This window comes from Crocuta crocuta, unplaced genomic scaffold (assembly GCF_008692635.1).
Source record: "Crocuta crocuta isolate KB4526 unplaced genomic scaffold, BGI_CrCroc_1.0 scaffold348, whole genome shotgun sequence".
Classification (NCBI taxonomy): domain Eukaryota; kingdom Metazoa; phylum Chordata; class Mammalia; order Carnivora; family Hyaenidae; genus Crocuta; species Crocuta crocuta.
In genome coordinates this window covers 6,781,311-6,797,430 of record NW_027529573.1, presented here as the reverse complement: position 1 = coordinate 6,797,430, position 16,120 = coordinate 6,781,311, and positions in this window count along the sequence as shown.

The following is a 16,120-nucleotide window of genomic DNA, read 5'->3' as shown; positions in this document are numbered from 1 at the left end:
TAAAGTAGCAAGGGAAAATAAGTCCTTAACCTACAAGGGAAAACAGATCAGGTTTGCAGCAGACCTGTTCACAGAAAATTGGCAGGCCTGAAAGAGATGGCAGGATATATTCAATGTGCTGAACTGGAAAAATGTGCAGCCAAGAATTCTTTATCCAGCAAGAGTGTCATTCAAAAATGAAGGAAAGATTGAAGGCTTCTCAGACAAACAAAAATTAAAGGAGTTCATGACCACTAAATTAGCCCTGCAAGAAATTTTAAGGAGGACTCTCTGAGGGGAGAAAAGATGGGGGGGGGGGAACCTCAAAGCAACAAAGACTAGAAAGGACCAAAGAACACCACAAGAAACTCCAACTCTATAAAAAACATAATGGCAATGTACTCACTCTAAATGTCAATGGACTAAATGCTCCAATCAAAAGACATAGGATAACAGAATGGATAAGAAAACAAGATCCACTTATATGTTGTTCATGAGAGACCCACCTCCAACCAAAAAACACCTTCAGACTGAATGTAAGGGAAGGGAGAACATCTATCATGCTAATGGTCGACAAAAGAAAGGTGGAGTAGCCATAGTCATATCAGACAATCTAGACTTTAAAATAAAGACTGTAATAAGAGATGAAGAAGAGCATTATAATTAAGGGATCTTTCTACCAAGAAGACGTAACAATTATAAACATTTATGTTACAAACTTGATAGCACCCAAATATATAAATCAATTAATCACAAACATAAAGAAATAATAACTGATAATAATACCATTGATAATAATACCATAATAGTACGGGACTTCAACACCCACTTACAGCAGTGGACAAATCATCTAAACAGAAAATCAACAAGGAAACAATGGCTTTGAATGACACATAGGACCAGATGGACTTAACAGATATATTCAGAACATTTCATTCAAAAGAAGTGAAATATACATTCTTCTCCAGTGTACATGGAATGTTCTCCAGAATAGATCACATACTGGGACACAAATCAGCCCTCAACAAGTACAAAGAGATCGAGATCATATTCTGCATACTTTCAGACCACATAACTATGAAACTTGAAGTCAACCACAAGAAAAAAATGTGGAAAGGTAGCAAATACGTGGAGACTAAAGAACATCCTACTAAAGAATGAATGGGCTAACCAAGAAGTTAAAGAGCAAATTAAAAAGTACATGGAAGCCGATGAAAATGATAACACCAGAGTCCAAAACCTGTGGGACACAGCAAAGGCCGTCATAAGAGGAAAGTATATAGTAATGCAGGCCTTCCTAAGGAAGGAAGAAAGGTCTCAAATACACAACCTAACCTTACACTTTTTTTTTTTCTAACCTTACACTTTAAAGAGCTTGAAAAAGAAGAGCAAATAAACCCCAAAATAGCAGAAGACAGGAAATAATAAATATTAGAGCATAAATGAATGCTACTGAAACCCCAAAAAACAGTAAAATGGATCAATAAAAACAGAAGCTGGTTCTTTAAAAGAATTAACAAAATTGATAAACCACTAGCCTGTTTAATCAAAAAGAAAAAGGACAGAAATAAATAAAATCAAGAATGAAAGGGGAGAAATCATACATACAACCAACACAGTAGAAATAAAAACAATAATAAGAGACTATTATGAACAATTATATGCAAATGACATGGGCAACTTGGAAGAAATGGACAAATTTCTAGAAACATTTAAACTACCAAAAGTGGAACAGGAAGAAATAGAAAATTTGAACAAACTCATAACCAGTGAAGGTATCGCATTAGTAATCAAAAATCTCCCAAAATACAAGAGTTCAGGTCCAGATGGCTTTCCAGGAGAATTCTATCAAACATTTAAGGAAGAGTTCACACTTATTCTCTTGAAGCTGCTCCAAAATATAGAAATGGAAGGAAAACATCCAAATTCTTTCTATGAAGCCAGCATTACCTTGATTCAAAAACCAGACAAAGACCCCACTGAAAAGGAGAACTACAGACCAATTTCCCTGATGAACAGGGATACAAAAATCCTCAACAGGATATTAGCCAACCAGATACAACAATACATTAAAAAAATTATTCACCTCGACCAGGTGGGATTTATTCCTGGGATGCAGGTCCTGTTCAATATCTGCAAAACAATCAATGTGATTCATCACATCAATAAAACACAAGAACCATATGATCCTCTCAATACATGCAGAGAAAGTATTTGACAAAATACAGCCTTCTTACTTGATAAAAACCCTCAAGAAAGTAGAGATAGAAGGATCATACCTCGAGACCATAAAGCCATATATGAAAGGCCTAACATTAGTATCATCCTTAATGGGGAAAAACTGAGACCTTTCTCCCTAAGGTCGGGAATATGAAAGGGATAACCACTCTCACCACTATTATTCAACACAGTATTGGAAGTCTTAGCCTCAGTAATCAGAGAACACAAATAAATAAAAGGCATCCAAATCAGCCAGGAAGAGGTCAAACTTTCACTCCTCACAGATGACATGATACTGTATATGTAAAACCCAAAAGCTTCCACCAAAAAGTCCTAGAACTGATCCATGAATTCAGCAAAGTTGCAGGATATAAAATCAATGCACAGAAATCGGTTGTATTCCTAGACACCAATAATGAAGCAACAGAAAGAGAAATCAAGGAATCGATACCATTTACAATTGCACCAAAACCCATAAAATACCTAGGAATAAATCTATCCCAAGAAGTGAAAAACCCATGTACTGAAAACTGGAGAAAGCTTATGAAAGAAATTGAAGAAGACACACACACACAAATTGAAAGTTATTCAGTGCTCCTTTATAGGAAGAACAAATACTGTTAAAATGTCAATACTACCCAAAGTAATCTACATATCTAATGTAGTACCTATCAAAATAACACCAGTATTCTTCACAGAGCTAGAAGAAAATATCCTAAAATTTGAATGGAACCAGAAAGGATTCTGAATAGCCAAAGCAATCTATTACAAAATTGTAATCATCAAGACAGTATAGTACTGGCACAAGAACAGACACTCAGATCCATGGAACGGAAGAGAGAACCTAGAAATAGACCCACAAATGTATGGCCAACTAATCTTTGACAAAGCAGGAAAGAATATCCAATGGAATAAAGACAGTTTCTTCAGCAAGTGGTGCTGGGAAAGCTGGACAGTGACATGCAGAAAAATGAACGTGGACCACTTTCTTACACCACACACAAAAAATAAACTCAAAATGGATGAAAGATGTAAACCTAAGATAGAAAGACAAGAAAGGGGCGCCTGGGTGGCTTAGTCGGTTAAGCGTCAGACTTTCGCTTAGGTCATGATCTCGCGGTTCATGGGTTCGAGCCCCGCGTCAGGCTCTGTGCTGACTGCCAGCTCAGAGCCTGGAGCCTGTTTCAGAGTCTGTGTCTCCCTCTCTCTCTGACCCTCCCCTGATCACACTGTCTCTCTTTCTCTCTCCAAGAAAGAAAGAAAGAAGAAAGAAAGAAAGAAAGAAAGAAAGAAAGAAAGAAAGAAAGAAAGACAGACATGAAAATCCTTGAGGAGAAAGCAGTAAAAACCTCTTTGACCTTAGCCACAGCAACTTCTTTCTCAACATGTCTCTTGGAGCCAAGGGAAACAAAAGCAAAAATGGAACTATTGAGACCTCATCAAAATAAAAACACTTCTGAATAGCGAAGGAAACAATCAGCAAAACTAAAATGCAACCAATGGAATGGGAGAAGATATTTGCAAACGACATATCAGATAAAAGGTTAGTGTTTAAAATCTATAAAGGAGTTATGAAACTCAACACCCCAAAACCAAATAATCAGGTGAAGAAATGGGCAAAAGACATGAATATACACTTCTCCAAAGAAGGCATCCAAATGGCCAACCAACACATCAAAAAATGCTCAACATCACTCATCATAAGGGAAATACAAATCAAAAACACAATGAGATAACACTTTGCACCTGTCAGAATAGCTAACATTAACAACTCAGGCAACAACAGATGTTGGCGAGGATGCAGAGAAAGAGGATCTCATCTGCACTGCTGGTGGGAATGAAAACTGGTGCAGCCACTCTGGAAAACAGTATGGATGATCCTCAAAAAATTAAAACTAGAACTATCCTACGACCCAGCGACTGTACTAAGTATTTACCCAAGGCATACAGGTGTGCTATTTTGAAGGGGCACATGCACCCTAATGGTTATAGCAGCACTATCAATAATAGGCAAAATATGGAAAGAGCCCAACTGTCCATCAATGGGTAAAGAAGATGTGGTATATATACACAACAGAGCTTTACTTGGCAATCAAAAAGAATGAAATCTTGCCATTTGCAAATACGTAGATGGAACTAGAGGGTATTATGCTAAGTGAAATTAGTCAGAGAAAGACAAGTATCATATGACTTAACTTATATAAAGACTTTAAGATACAAAACACATGAACATAAGGGAAGGGAAGAAAAAATAATATAAAGACAAGGAGGGGGACAAAACAAAAGAGACTTAAATATGGAGAACAAACAGAGGGTTACTGGAGGGGTTGTGGGGAGGAGGAATGGGCTAAATGGGTAAGGGGCGTTAATGAATCTACTCTTGAAATCATTGTTGCACTACATGCTAACTAATTTGGATGTAAATTAAAACAAACAAACAAATAAATTCACCTAGTTTAAATATAAAGATAGATAAATTTTGAAAAATAAATATGTACAGTCAGGTAACCATATCAATATATTTCTATCACCTCCAAAATATGCGCATTGACCCTTTGTGTCATTTCTATCCTTGCCACTGTGATCTCAAGCAACAATTGATCTGCTTTCTTTCATTACAGCTTTTGGCACTTATCTGATGGCAAATTATGTGAAGCTTCTTTTCATGTATGCATCTGCATCTGGTCTATTTTCCTTGGTAAATATCTTCTCAAATTGCCCATTTTAAAAAATGTGTTGTTTGTATAATTATTATTGTTGCAAGAACCTTTTCTAAAAATAGATTTTGGATATGAATTCCCTGAGTAATACATATTTTGCAAATATTCTCTCCTATGTCTTGACTTTACATTTTTGTAACAGTGTCTTTCAGAGTGAAGTGTTTTAATTTTAAGGAAAAGTCTAAGATTTTTCTTGCATATTTTTTGCATGCTTTTTACTCATTTTAAGCAAAATTTTGTATATCACGTGAAGTAACATTTGGGGTTCCTTCTCCCTCCACTGTACATATTTACTGTGCTAGCAACATTTGTTGAAAAAATATCTTTTCTCTCTTGAGTTTGGTTAAAATCAATTGTTCACACAGTATGCATGTAGTTCTGTTTCACTGATTTATCCTCATACCAATGCCATGCTGTCTTGATTATTGCAGTTTTATAGCAAATCTTGAAATCAGGGAGACAAACATTGTTCTTCTTTACCAAAACTGATATGGCTGTTTGAGGTATTTGCATTTTCATATACATTTGATATTCAGCTTCTCATTTTCCTCAAAATGTTGCTGGAGTTTTGGATTGCACCATAATTTATACATCAATTTGAGAACTGCCATCTTAAAAAGTAAGTTGGCCTTTAATTTTTCTCAGCAAAGTTTCTTTTTGGTATGTTTTATATTTATGTCTATGTATTTCATGTTTTTGGTGAAAACGTAAAAGATTTTTGGAAAATTTAATTTAAAATTTTCTTGCTAGTATATAGAAACCCTACTATTACTTATTGATTTTAAGTCTTGTAAGTATACTAGGCTCCTACTACTTCTCCCAGCATTGTTATAAACACTAGAATTTCCCATTTATTTTTGCAAATAAAGAACGTTATTAGGTAGTCCACTCTTCTGCAAAGTTTCCCTCCTTATGTCTTCTTTAAACCTTCTGAGGATACCTACCTTAATCTCGAGTCCCTGGTTCTTGTTATTAAACAAGTATGCTGTTTGGAGCCCATTATTACTGTTGCAGACCTCAAGAGAAGATCACTTCTTATTCACTGGTTTTAACTGCTGTTGGTGCCCCAGATTTCACCTACCAGTGGAGCTCTGATAATGCAGAAAGGTATGTCAGATCATAGTATTTCCACTGCATCAGTTCTTTGGGTTTGCTGTTGTTGTTAGTTTTATTCTTATTTAGTATGCATTTCTTAATTTGAAAAATAATTCACACAGAAAACTGACCATTGTAAGTGTACAATTCAGTTGTTTTTAGTATATTTAAAATGTTGTGCGGTGATCACCACTGGCTAATTCTTGAACATTTTGATTACTCTTCTCACCATATAAAATCTCATGCACACTTAGTAGTAAGTACCCTTACCCACCTCTACTCAGGCCTTGAAAACCACTGATCTACTTTCTGTATCTATGGATTTGCCTATTCTGTACAGTTCATATAAATGAAATCATACCATTTGTGGTATTTTGTTTCTGGATTATTTCGTGGAATATGATGTTTTCAAGGTTCATCCATTTGTCTTCATTTCTTTTTATGGTTGAAAAATATTTCATTGTATAAATTTTAATCAGAGGGTGGACTGTGGAAGAATCCAGGTCATCTATTTTTTGGTGAATATTTTTGACTCTCACAATCTGTACAATACAGAAGAAATGAGGCTACGTGAATTCTGCAGCTAGATTATAAATATGCCATAATCTTTTGCCTTTGCTTTAGGATGCTTGCTCTAAAAAACCAGCCACCATTCTATAAAAAAACTTGAGTCTATGGAGAGAAATGGTCATTCCCAGTTGACAACACCAAGAGGCCCCATACAGGCATTCTGGCCAAAAACTCACCTAAGACTTCAGCTAACATCTAGCATCAACTGCCCGACAAGATAATAAATATATCTCCAGATGATTACAATATAGGCTGAGACATCACCAGCCTTTGAGTTTTCCCAAATGATATTATGGAATATAAGCAAGCCATCTATAGCATTCTGTCTCTGAATTTTTGGTTTGGGAATGCAGTCAAATGTAATATGTACAATAAAATATAATATGATTTCTTTATATTTCTAGGTTTGCTGTTGATATACAGTATAATATTTTGAGCATCTTGCCTTACTTCTTTTTTTGCAGTAATCATCAGTGCATATCCTTCCAAATGAAAAGAGATTTTATGTTTACAAAAAAGGCCTTTCACAGCCAGCAACTTAAGAGTAAAAATCAATGTTAGCAATTTTAAAAGACAAGGAGGAAAGGTTAAGGGAAGAAAGAACAGGGTAACAAGAAACCAGCTAGAAATAAGGAAGGTGGAAATTTAACTTCCAGGGGATTCTAGCTTCCTCAGCAACTTTTAAAATATTTTCAAACTCTTCAGTGTTTATTGTAACAGTATAGATAATAATCCATTGTTTAACTTAATCTATGTAAAGATACAATTTCTGTCCTGCTGAACTTTTATATTTCATATATATATAGATATACATATATGCATATATATTTTATATTTCATATATATAGATATACATATATGCATACATATGTATACACACATATATGTACACACACACACACATCCTCTCTACTTTTTTACTTCATTATTTTGACCACTATCTCTATCACATACACAATATTCCACTAAAAAAAAAGGCAAAGACAGGCTAAAAACTTCAGGTATTACTGATTATGCCCCCAAAAGCCTAGCAATCTGATTAAGAAACTATGGATGGAATGGTAACTTCATATTAAAAATGAGGTGGGAAGAAAAGGAGAGGAGACTGGATGGGTGGAATTTAGAAATATTTTTGTAACAGAGCTTTAAAAAATTTCTCATTAGAAATTCAGACTATAAAACAAAAATTCTGAGATACCTTGATCTAAGTGTAGATGGACACGTTTGAAACCATGGGTCAGTTTCCCCGCACATATACTGATAGCCCCAGAGACTCACAGATCTAGGAGTAATCTCTTTGAAAACCAAAACCACTGAATTAATCTATACAGTCTTGTCTGGCTCCAATATTCACTTAATGGCTAATAAGCAATTAGCAATACACAGGAGAATGGGTTGAAGTGCACAGGAACTTGGGTGAAGTCTTGCAAACAAGCAGAAGATTCATCATTATGCTTAATATGCTTTAAGAGAAGAATTCTAAGTTCCAAAATATGTGCCCATATGCTCCATGCCCCATGACATCAGTCAGTGATGTTTACTGCCCAACAGAAATGGCACAACTGAAATTAAATCTAGCAGGGATCGCAAAGAACAAGTCAGTTTTAACGAATCTCCGTGTCTGGTCTAACAGATTTGTGTGCTGTGACAGGGATCCAATAGACAGTGCTGAATTCCAGTGAGGCAGGTGTCACAATCGCTTGTGATAGTCTTATCTGTAACCAGGAGTGGATGGAAAGGTGGTCAGGTAGGATAGAATCCAGTTCAATAAGCATTCAAACAGTACTGGTTAACAGAGCACTGTCAACCTGATTAATATTTCTGAAATTTTGTCTCAGGGCTGCGACCTCCATCCTATCCTGTCCATGTCAATGATTTAGATGACCATATGTAAATGTGTCAAAACGATAGACAAATATACTAGATGATAGAATGAGGATACCAAAAATCTCTGACAAGCAGGAACAAGATATAAGTCCAATAATATGTGATTTAACAAAAATTTACTTGAGCTGGTGAGTCCAAATGATATATAGACTAGAGGAAATATATTTAGCAGATAAAAATCAATACAGATTTTGAGGCATAGTAAATTTATCATAAATTAGGACAGTGACATGGCCACCCCCAAACCATTTCTGATGTTCATGTCCAACTGGAACAATTCTTAAGGATGCAGCAAAGGAGAGAGAGAGGCAAGATAGTGGATAAGTAGGGAGCTCTGTACATTTCACTTGCCCCCAACTCTCAAATGGAGAAGGCCGGAGGCCATAGGAACCATTACAGAATTCAGGAGTTTGGGAGGAAAAGGAGACAGAGTCGACTGAGAAAACTTTATAGCATGAGTGCGAACTGGGGAAGATAAAAACGGGCTAGGGACTCAGAATTGGATTAACAACAATACGGCCAACCAATCTTTGACAAAGCAGGAAAGAGTATCCAATGGAAAAAAGACAGCCACTTTAACAGATGGGGCTGGGAGAACTGGACAACAACATGCAGAAGAATGAAACTAGGTCATTTTCTCACACCATACACCAAAATAAAGTCAAAATGGATAAAGGACCTGAATGTGAGACAGGAAACCATCAAAACCCTAGAGGAGAAAGCAGGAAACAACCTCCTTGACCTCAACTGCAGCAAATTTCTTACTTGACGCATCCACAAAGGCAAGGGAATCAAGAGCAAAAATGAAGGACTGGGACCTCATCAAGATAAAAAGCTTCNGCTGATGCATAGAGGCACATGTACCCCAATGTTCATAGCAGCACTCTCAACAATAGCCAAAAGATGGAAAGAGCCTAAGTGTCCATCAACTGACGAATGGATCAAGAAGATGTGGTTTATCTATACAATGGAATACTACATGTCAATGAGAAAGAATGAAATCTGGCCATTTGTGGCAACATTGATGGAACTTAAGGGTGTTATGCTGAATGAAATAAGTCAGGCAGAGAAGGACAAGATACCATATGTTTGCACATATAGGAAGATTATGGGGAACTTAACGGAGGACCATGGGGGAGAAGAAGGGGAAAAATAGTTGGAGAGAGGGAGGGAGGCAAACCATGAAAGACTCTTGAATGCGGTGAACAAACTGAAGGCTGAAGGGGGTGAGGGCAAGGGGAAGGGGGATGACTGGCTTCGAGGAGTGCACTTGTGAGGATGAGGACTGGTGTTGTATGTAAACCAACTTGACAATAAACTATTAAAAAAAGGATGCAGCAAAGGAGAAAGGAGTTTTGTAATTAAATTTGTGTAATGGTATTTACATAATAGATAAATAATATCTATAAAATGGAATTTCATGCAGCCCTGAAAATTCATTACATAAAGCTACCTGTAAAGTATTAATGAATCTCATCTCAGGAAATATAATAATTAGTGAAAAAATTTCAAATCATACAAAATAGAATATAATTCCATTTATACAACTTTTCAAAACTGTTAAAACTGTTAGTATATTGCTTCAGGATAAAAGTGTAGGTATTTATTTTTTAGAAAGAATGATAATCACATACTAAAGGTCAGTAGAGGCTTCTGAGTGAGCACAGAGCGAATAGATTTAAGGAGCATACACTAAATACACACATATATTTTTAAAAACTGTGTGCTTGAATAAGGCATTTCACTGAAATGTTACCTTCTATTTCTTACAAATATTTAATAAATATCCTTTTGCCACTTTTAGTATTTGGTAATGGTAATTGTAAAAAAAAACAATTGCTAAAATCTTAAGACATCTAGAAACCTTATTACATAATTTAAATGATTAAACCAACACTCGTTTGGTGTAAGAGTTTTGTTAGGATAATTTCACCTCCGTTACTGGGAACTTCTCTTAAGTAACTTGGTAGCACAAGAGTTACCAAGAACTGTCTTAACAGCCACCAAAATCTTAGGAAAATGCAATATAACTCAGGATGTTGGGAAAGTCTAGGGACCTAGTAAACTCCATATCCTTGAAGCACTTAGGATACACTGTCCCTACTCTAGATTTCCTCCACTGCAGGCCCCAGCTGATTTCTGCCTCTGCTTACCTTATACTACTACATACCTGGCTCTGCATGCCTTCCCAACCCCATCTAGATACTCCCAGAGAAAGCTTCTGATTGGTTGGGAGACACTATCCAATACAGATTGTCCCTGAAAAAAAGGCCACTTCCTACACTTTGGGGAATTAGAACTTCTGATAAATCAAGTCATCTCCTTTATCTACTTAGTAAAGCAGTCATATGTTTTCCACAAAAGGGGACTGCAAATATGGCTGTCATTCAAAGAGTCATGTCCTGCCATAGGGATATATTAGCTATTAGGAAAAAATGGTCTATAAGATCCTTCTTTTAATCTTGAAATTTAATAACTACTACTTTTCCAAAGCTAGATAATATATTATCCATCAATTTGTTATGACCCCTATCATTGCATATAGTGCTCTACAAATATATCAACTTAATGTTTGGTAAATGCAATAGTTAATAAATGAACATTTAACCAAATAAAGGTTTCATGTAGTTATGGAAGATTATTATGCTTGGAAGATACTAGTAATTAACATATAAGCCCTTTCTTTGTTTTTGAATAATGGTTCATCTCATAACCACAAAGAACTTTGTACTGCCTGGCCAAATTCAGCTTTATTCCAAACTTACAGTATAGGGACACAGTATCAAGGAGAGTCCAGTAAATTTTTTTTTTTGAATCAAGGAAGGAAAAACCAAATTCTGTAGGATAGTCCAAAAAGATCAGTTGTGTATTCCCAAGAGTGTTTTTCATCCTGAACCAAGAAGCCAAACTAAAAGGAAAGCTCATCCCATTTGCAGACCAATTACAGACAGCATAGTTAAAATACTGTGTAGTTTAGAGACAGCAATATAAGAATGTGTTTATATTATAACATTTTTAAAATTTTTCATAAATTTTATTGTGTTATATGTTTATTAATATATGTGTTTTCTGGGCCCTGGCATTTTAAGTAATCTTGTATTCCTAGGAAATTTGACCAAATTTCTTTTATTCTCTCTCTTCAGTTCATACTTTTAAAAATATCACAATGAATATTTTCTAATGGACTATAATAGCATACAGAACCCCTGCCAGTTAGTTTCTAGGCCTTGGCTGTCAGACCAATACCACAAATTTCACATTGTAAACATTGATTGTTTTCCCTGTCACAATCCTCCTTTACTGAAATCCCACTCAGTTTAAAAACTTCAGGGTTCAGATGTTATACTAGAAGACAACAATTATCACATTGCTCTAATTCTTAAGAAAAAGATCAATTCTAAACACTCATTCATGATGGTTTCCATGAGAACAGTGTAGGGGATTAACTTCATGGAAATTATGAAGAGATGCAGATCCTCACACTGGGGTATTAGTGAGGTGTAGATTAGTATTATGGGTAAAATTAACTCAATTTTTCTGGACTATGAATAGATGTTATTGCCTGGATGTGGGCTGGATGTACAGGTAGGAATCATATTTCTACTCTGGGGACAAGAGATAAGCTTGTAGGAGCTGAAAAACAAGAACAGTTTTAGTAACAGTTTCTCAAAAATTTGAGAATCATGGAGTGATCTAAAGGAAAAAATACTTTTATTTCATGAATATAGTTTATATACAATGATTTTCAAGGTTTTGCTGTTATAAGTAAAGGAATATTTTTTGGCCTGTGTCAAGTATCACCTCTCTTTCCATCGGATTCCTATGGATCATTATGATACATTGAAAAAAAAAAAGTTGAGGCAAATGTAAATATCTTACAGAGGTTGATAGGCAGACAAACAATGGCAGAAAGAGATTTGGATAATGTGATAATGTGGCATGGCAATGAGACCAAAACTCCTGCTCCTCCTCCTGCTACCTTCACAGTTTAGATATTGGGGTCCTCCTCTAGAGCGAATTTATTCTGCAAAATATTTATCTATTAACCATGGAAGGAATATAACTTATTTCATCATCTGAATCAATTGGGAGAGCCCAGAGACCCTGAAAAAAAAAAAAAGGAAAAAGAGGCTTCTAAGCTTGTCTTTAGAAAAGATGCTTACCATCTAGAGACAGAGAAATGAAGGGGAACTTTGGAAATGTTAATAATCCATGTTGGAGAGCTAAAAGACCATAATTACTGACAGTAATTCTATAGTGTAGACAATGGACCTGTAATAAAGAAATGAGAGGGTAGAAGGTTCGGAGAAGCTGACATAACTTCCATTTATTTTCCTGTCTATTAATAATATCTATCCCATTTTTCAGTCTATTCTATTTCACCCATTTATTGAAGGATTTTTATTATTTTTTTTAACATTTATTCATTTTGGGGGGAGACAGAGAGACAGAGCAGGAGGTGGGGAGAAGCAGAGAGAGAGGGATCCACAGAATCTAAAGAAGGCTCCAGGCTCTGAGCTGTCAGCACAGAGCCTGATGTGGGACTTGAACTCATGATCTGTGAGATCATAACCTGAGTAGAAGTCAGATGCTTAACCGATTGAGCTACCAAGGTGCACATGAAGGATTTTTAATTATTTTAGACTCTGTCTGCAAATCTTGGTACAGGATCACTTTAATACTGCACTTACCATTACATTTATGAAGTGTTACCCTATCTACTGTGAGTCTACTGTAAGAAAGACATAGACAGGAGCTCCTACTGAGTATGATCAACTTTTGTGCTAATATTTTTTTAAAAATTTTTTAATGTTTTATTTATTTCTAGGAGAGAGAGAGAGACACCGTGAGCAGGGAAGGGTCAGAGAGAGAGGGAGTGACAGACTCTGTAACAGGCTCCAGGCTCTGAGCTGGCAGCACAGAGCCCGATGCAGGGCTAGAACCCACGAACCGTGAGATCATGACCTAAGCGAAAGTCGGACGCTTAACCGACTAAACCACCCAGGCGCCCCGCTAACATTTTTATTATTATATTTATATTTAGTAACTTCAGGGTCTAGTGAACAAAAGGATGAAGATACCCTTAGTTCCAGAAAGGAGAATAATTACATACTGGTTTGGCCATTCCCACTTTATGTACTATGAAGCTCCAAGGACAGATGTAGGCAAGAGGTCTTGTCAGAGAAACATGGAATAGGCCCATTATAGCAGACAATAGTTCAAATGTCCTTACTCTGGTCTCTAGTTTATGTCTAAAGGTCACACACTCAGAAGACACCGGTTGCCAATCTTGTTTCTGAGATATTTCTTCTTTATTATCAAGGTTTTAGGACCAATTCTACCTCTTGAGGGTATCAAAAAACAAAAGCCACAATATTATCTTAATTTTATGAAGAGATTGGCTTTATTAAACTGAATAACAAAAATATGTTCCAAAAGAACATATCATAGAATAATATAATTCTAAAATAAATTAGGCAAAATGGAAACAAATGATATCACTTTTATCTATAAATGTGAATGGACTTACTTCATCTACTAAGAAGAAAAAAGATTTTCTATGTCGATTGCAAAAAAAAGACAATAATATGCCATATATGAGATACACTTCTACCAATTTTTAAAAAAGCTAATAATAAATGAATGAGCAAGGTGTAACAGTCAAATTTAAAAAATAATAAACTATGGACAGTCATAGTGATATTAAACAAAGTAGAACTTGAACCACAAAGCACTGAATGTTATTAAAATGAAACTTTTTAATGGTAAAATATATATTTTACAATGGGGAAATAATGAATATATACCAAATAACACAGCAATCACTTTTATAAAACAAAACTTACCAGAGATGCAAGAAGACGTATATAAACATGCTGATAATAGAAAATAATAACACTTCCCTCTTGAAGTGAGGGTTATATGATTATTTATCAAAGTTTATACACTGATTATAGAGAATACATGTCTTCTTGAATGTACATAGATTAGCCATAAAAATTGATCATACATCATATCACAAAACAAGCAACAGAAAGACTTATAAAGTAAAAATATTATAACACTTAGATCATAATGCAAAAAAGTAGACAATAACAAAATTTAAAAATCCAAACTAGAAATTTAATAACTTTATATTAATTCTTGGTTAAAAGAGAAAATTGATCTTTAAATGACAGAGTTCTAAAGATTTTTAAAAATTCTTTTTGTTGCTATTCTAAATGGAGTGGGGAAAACTTTATTATAACCTCTAACTGATTATTATTTGTGTATATGAAGGTTATTGATTTACATAACTTTATAGTTTGCTACTTTATTGAATTTTTTAATTATTTGAGCTAGGTTTATCATTGATGCTCCAGTGTTTTTCAAGCACATGTCAACAGAAACAAATTTAAGTTATTTTCACCCAATTTGAATGTATACCTTTGATTTCTAGCTATTGTCTAATTGCACTGACTAATACAATATTGACAGTAGTAGAAATATTTTGTCTTGTGCTAATCATAGAGGTGTTGAAGCAGAATTAAATATACCATTGTGAAGTCACAAACTTTAATATGAGAGCTAGATAGAAAAATGTGTAAAAATGTCTTGAGTGTGTGTGTGTATATATATGTATACATATACCCAGGAAGTAAAAAGGTGTTCCAAGGATTATGAGTTTATAGTAAAGGATATATGGAGTCAGTTTGAAGGGACTCCCACTGGCCATATATAGATGATACATATCAGTATTGATTTAAGTATACATATCAATATATATCTATAAATAAAAATCTATGACTATGTCTATATCTATACATGTGTTTATGTGTACATATATGTGGAGAGAGAGAGAGAGGAGAAAGCTGCTCTTTGCCATAAAGGTCAAGAATAAATGTAGGAAAAATTATTAAATTATAAAACCATCACTTGAAACACATGATAATAATAATTCAAGTGAGAGTCATCAATGGATCCTGAAAGTGGTGGATGAAAGTTTAGGGACTAACAAAATATTCACATACTCTCAAAATATCTCATTGCAAGTTACATATTAATTGCAAATAGCAAAATGCTAACTTTACAGTGGAGAAAACTGGCAGATATCTCTTCAACCAAGTGATCAACACTAACATTGCCAGCTGTAACAATTAGCAGTGTTTGCCTCCTGTTATGAAGCAATGAGAAAAACTTAGCCTCATGCTGTGTTTCCACAGCCAAACGTGAATAATCTGAATCTATCCATGAGAAAATATTAGTCAAGCCAAAATTAAGAGAAAATCTGAAAAATAACTGTCCTCTTCTGTTAAAAAATATCAGTCATGAGCAGATGGCTTCAGAGGCGAGTTCTAGGAAACATTTAAGAAGAGTTAGGGGTGCCAGGTTGGCTCAGTATGTTAACCATCTGGCTCTTGATTTCAGCTCAGATCATGATCTCACAGTTCAAAAGATCAAGCCCCACATCAGGCTCTGTGCTGATAGTGAGGAACCTACTTGGGATTTTCTCTCTCCCTCTCTCTCTTTACCCATCCCCCACCTGCATGCTCTTTCTCTCTCTCAAAATATATAAATAAACCTTAAAAATTTATTTGAGGAAGAGTTAAAGCCTATTGTTCTCAAACTATTCCAAGAAATAGAAGGAAGGAAAACTTCCAAATTCATTC